Below are 5576 nucleotides of genomic sequence, written 5' to 3'. Positions count from 1 at the left end.
TTCACGTGGTACCGAGTCACGTAAAGGTTAAACAGCTAACTTCAACTCTCTCATGTCAGTACAAATCATATATCCAAATGTATTCTCCAACTCATACACCCTAATAATGGATGTATCTCATAAGTGTTAAGCAGGTAGCTTTACACTTTTCCACATCAGTGGAGGTATCCTATCCGAATGTACCTTCTAAGTCAATCAACTAGGTGCAGACAGTCCATGGTCAAAGTCCCCATGAAATAGGATACGACAATCCTCTACAGGCTGACCAAGCCGATAATGGTATACGACTAACTCAGTCCTCCCCATGACGGTACAAAGTATGTCTCCCAAAATATCTAACAAAGCACGGAATAACCCAAAGATAGGAATCTCTAAAAATAAAATAAGTCAGTCCCACTAGTCGGACCAATAAAATAAATCGGTCAACTACTATCCAATCCAACAAGAGTAAATCAATCATCCACTGCTGAAACTAAGGTAAATCGATACCCAACTACAAATGTCAACCAGGGTAAATCGGTCATCTACAGACCTAACCAAAAAGAATCTAAAATAATCCTCTACTGACCGAACTAACAGGAGCACAAAGCCGACTAAAGTAAGTCAAACCATAATTACACAAGTCAACCAAGTAAATCAATCATAGACTAACTGAACACACAGAAGTAAACCGATACTCTACCAACTGAGTCAATATGAGCATACAGATACCCTCCACTATCTAGCTAATAATAACAGGGACTGGTATGTGACTCTAAATCTCAACCAACTAGTAGTAGCAGTAACTAACACAAATGGTAGTATGATATAACAAATCCCTTGAGACTGTAGTCCTTGATCTCCATTAGGTCAATCGTGATCAGTGATTGACCCAACACATGAAATGCATGATACAATCAACTAGGCAAGTACTAACAAGAGAGCACTAACACACATCACAACTATGCATGAACTAACAGAAATGTAAGATAATAATATGCAAACATACCTCCTATTACTTGGAGATGTCCTGCTGCTGCCTGGTCCCAAAGCCCGAAATTCACATCAAGAAAACCGAAACATAAAACCCAAAAACACGAATAACAGGCATCGTAACCTCGCTCTGATACCACTAATTGTCACACCCGCAAAGGAGCACCTACCGAAAAATTTCGGCAGCACCTCCCCTGTACCGGTGACAATCTGAAGCATAAATACATACAAAATACATCAGCCACATGCGGCTGGAATATATACACAACCACGCAGTTATAAAATCAGCCCACTATGCTTAAACAAGAATAAAACACAATCACGCAGTTATATATATACAATAGACAGCCCACTCGGCTGTATTAAACCAACACAGCGGAAAAACGATAACGAAAAGCCCAATACAACAACCAACACACTACTAGCCAGCTAGGCTTTATACAACAACCACAACAACAAATACAACAACACACCAAATACAACAAATACCGAATACAAATACAACTTATACAAAACCAGAAACAATCATCGGATGTGAGGTAGGACCCGGCAGACAGGATACTCCGAGCGACACTCCAACCATCTACCTGAAAACATAAAGATATACATGCGGTGGTGAGTATAGATAACTCAATGTAATAAAAGATAAGGTAATGGTCTATACATAAACATGTAGATCAAAGGTATACCCAAGAGGAATCAAAGAACACGATCCTACTATCATAATCAACGATCTAAACATATCAAACCTACTAACCCGACATACATACCGATAAACCACAACCGATATAACGATAGATACATACCCAACTGAATCGACACTGCACAACGGTCAAGAACTCACCATATCTCGCAATGCATCTACTGACACCTGTGCAATATAAATACGATTGCAAATACATGTAAAATAAATGACATGTATGCAGCATGACAACCATATGCAACAATCATATCGCAAACTAATGCAACATACCACAAACACATGCAACTAGTATCTACTAGGCATGTATGTAAATATATCTCCAACGATGCACCGCGCATCAAATGCCAATGTGCATGCATGCTCCATGGTCACCCCCGCCACCTCTCTAAACACCACGACCCCTGTATGGCTGAGAGGCTTGGGTCCGTGACAAACCGTACTAGCCTCCAGTACATGCACCGCTATAGGCGGCCGAAGCGGACGGTCAGCTAAGTAGTTATATAACTACATAGCTAAGGGTCCCTAACCACTCATAACTCAAACCCTCTGCCTACTGTACCCTCAAGACCCACTACTCCAGAGTGGTCGAGGCTGATAGAACACTGAGCGGCTGAATGAGCACAACAGGACTTGCTCCAAGCTACCACTCTCCAACAGTGGTCGAAAGGACAACTATAAAAGACTGACGACTCTCTCCACCACAAGGAAGACAATAGTCGTCAGCAATGCAATGAATGATGAACATGATATATATATATATATAATCATGATACGAACACCGTCATCATCCATGCAACTCTAAATCCACCAAAGTACCCCACAACATGAGTATAATCATCATGATACCTCCATATATCCCACCAAACATATGTATATAACTACACATGTATAGTCAACCAAAAATCTCCAATAACCCCAACAGACACACATACACAACCCAACATGTATCCTCCAGTAAAAACACATCAAACACGTGTATAAACCACAGACATAGAATCAACACAACTCCAATCATCACACCAGACAGAAGTATACACGACATACCAATGGACAAACCCCATATGAATACCACCAACGAAGTATCCCCTACCATACATACTCTACATGTAAAAATACCACAGAGTATAGATAACCAAAGTGCAGACTATATAAGAATTAAATAGATCATCACAAGGGTCAAGCATCGGTATCAAGCAGGAAAATAACAAACGAACACGATATAAGGTAAAGCATCCTAAACCATCACATAAAACCATGCACTAAGCTCAATAAAAATCTACATAGAGCCAAGGAAGAAATACCCACCTTTATCTGTAGATCGTGTCCAAAATAAATCTCACGTCGTGATAATCATCTCATATCAAGGTCCTGCATCAATCAATATATATATATTTCATTTAGCTAAATTCATATGAATTAAAATAGCTAAATAAAATCCCCACCCAATCAGGATAACTCGACTCAAATCTGATCTCTGATTAATCCTCCAAATAATCCTTAATCACACTCCTTCTAGATCCCAACATAATCCACAAATTCCAACCCAATACAAACCCCAATCAATCTAACACATACCAATAACGATCATATATCCATCTACATAAATCATCCACCAAATAACCATTACAAATCAACTCCAAAACTTACCCAAATCCAGAGACTTCAATGTTGACTCATCCGAAGAAGCATGATACTGGAAACTCCTGGCCAAAACTACAACAAATCCTTCTACACGCTTCCATGTGCTCTAAACCAGACATAACCTAATAACCATTAACAATACCGATAGAACAGAGCAATAATAGGAAAAATCTAAAGGTACATCGCCAAAGGAAACTCACCTTGAGGCATGGCCACAAATCAAGAGCTCACATCCCCTACTAACCTTTGCCCACAGCCACCAAGAACTCCTACACCAATTATTTCCAAGGTCAGTCTCATAGCTAATCTCAACAACCCAAACAAAGTATGAAATCAACCCATGTTAATCAACATTGAGCTTGACTTACCCTTGTACCATATCCAAGATCTCTCCTAGATGGAATACCTTGAATGTTCATCCCCTGGAGGTGGCACTAGAACATAACAGAGAGGAGAAAAGAGATCAACTGGGCTGTGAGGTACTGTTAGTGGCAGTGGCGTCAAGCAACATGATCGGGAGAGAAGAAAAGTAATGCACGGGAGAAGGAGAGCTCGAGCCAAACTTACAGTGAGGAGAAAGTCCCAATCATTGGCCTCACAGAAACTTCGCCGGCAACAAATTAGGCCCCAGTGAAGGGAGATAGACAATGTTGGATCCCTCTATCCAAGATCTGGTGAGGAAGAAGAGCAGGACCTCCTTGACCCAAATTGCTGCCGCCCCACTCAAATTTGACAACCGGCTGTGGATCGATCCCGAGAGAAGATTGATGTTAGGGCTCAGCCCTCTCCCCATTTTCCTCAAGGATCTACCCGCACAAGGTAAAAGACAATCACTGGATGGAGGAAGAATACTCACTTGCCGGCGATCGGCTTCCTTGTGGCGTCGTCGTCGATGAAGAATGGATCGAACAGAGAGGTTGTCGAGGGGGCAATGAATTGGGGAAGAGAAGGAGAGGAGAAAGGCTCCACACCTTGAGAGGGAGAGGGAGGAAGATTCCTCGCCTAAGGAGGGAGAGTGGAGAGGAGGCGGTAGCGCGAGGAGATGGTCGTCGGCGTCGATGCCTAATCGTCGGAGATCGCGCGATGGGAACCGAGGAGAGGGGGTCGGGAGAGATGCGTCGGGTTAAAGGAGAAGGATTATAAACCTAGATTAATAAAACTTAGGTTAGTTTAATTAAATACTAAGTTAATTCCTCGATCAAATCCCACTTATTTTGGGTATCCCAAACAGGTCTCCACAAGCCCCACGATTTGTCCCCTCAAAATGAGTCATAGAGACTCCATTTAAATCTCAAAGAATTTCTAAAAATTCTTGAAAAATCAAATAAGATTCTTCGTCTAATAACATTTATTATTTAATTTTACGGTATCTTACACATGATCCATTATAAAATCGAGTAATGCTAAACGCTCTATGTAGCCATTAATCTTTAGTACATATTGTATTACGGACGAACCCTCTATTGGATCATGAAAGTCACTAGAGGAGGGTGAATAGCAATTGAAAAATCGTTATTGAGTTAGAGTAAGAACACCGAAAAAATAAAAGCAAAGCAATGCTAACACAAACCAATTTACTTGATTCAGAGCCTTCGTCGACTCCTACTCCAAGGCCTGCACTCGTTGAGTGCTTTCGTTGGGCAATCACTAATAGTTCACAAATAGGTTACAAGTGCAAGTACAAGAACTTAAAAGAGAAATACCGACAACAAATAAAGGAAAGAAAGCTTTTAGCAACACGTTGTCGGAGAAGCTTCGCAGTAACGCAGGAGCACAGCGCAGTAGAGTAGTCATTGGAAGACATTGTTGTTGTTGTTGTAATTGTGCTCCAGGGCTCACCCTCCTTATATAGGAAGCTTCGAGCGCCTGGATCCCTTCTGAGCGCCTGGACTCTGACATAGCCCAGCCAACCAGAGCGCTTCACGTTGCGACGATGAGAGGGGATAAGATTATCACTACGGGCGCCCGGACCCATTCCTAGCGCTCGGACCTCCATTTTCCAGCAATCAACTTCCTGTAAGAAAATGTTAGTCTGAGGCAAATGTAAATTATATTACACTGCAAAATAAAGTGTTAGCACAGTTATAATAAAAGAGTAGTAATTAGATTCCGTCTCACCGAGACCGGAATCTAGTCAAGTTCTTAACTTAGATTTTCGAAATGGTTCTAAGTTGGATCGGTGCCTAAGTTCCCTAACCGGGAATGCATCCACCAAGTCACTCCCCTCCAGTGACTTACCTTAACTTACCTTGCCAGATGT

At 41.5% G+C, this 5576-nt stretch overlaps 1 long non-coding RNA gene across 2 annotated transcripts; it reads right to left on the bottom strand.

The window, feature by feature from the left end:
• Positions 1 to 1248: 1248 nt before the first annotated feature.
• LOC121968317 lies at positions 1249 to 4457 on the bottom strand. 2 transcript variants are annotated; one of them, XR_006108058.1, is made up of 7 exons: positions 4173 to 4457; positions 3884 to 4056; positions 3685 to 3750; positions 3517 to 3585; positions 3323 to 3438; positions 2981 to 3043; positions 1249 to 1559 (listed from the first exon to the last, which is right to left on the bottom strand). It is a non-coding gene; the product is annotated as an uncharacterized LOC121968317 (long non-coding RNA). The 2 variants fall into 2 exon arrangements; XR_006108059.1 differs by having other exon boundaries at positions 3323 to 3422.
• Between the last annotated feature and the right edge of the window lie 1119 nt (positions 4458 to 5576).

Source organism: Zingiber officinale, chromosome 3B (assembly GCF_018446385.1).
Source record: "Zingiber officinale cultivar Zhangliang chromosome 3B, Zo_v1.1, whole genome shotgun sequence".
NCBI lineage: Eukaryota > Viridiplantae > Streptophyta > Magnoliopsida > Zingiberales > Zingiberaceae > Zingiber > Zingiber officinale.
This window is presented reverse-complemented; position numbering and strand designations above follow the sequence as displayed.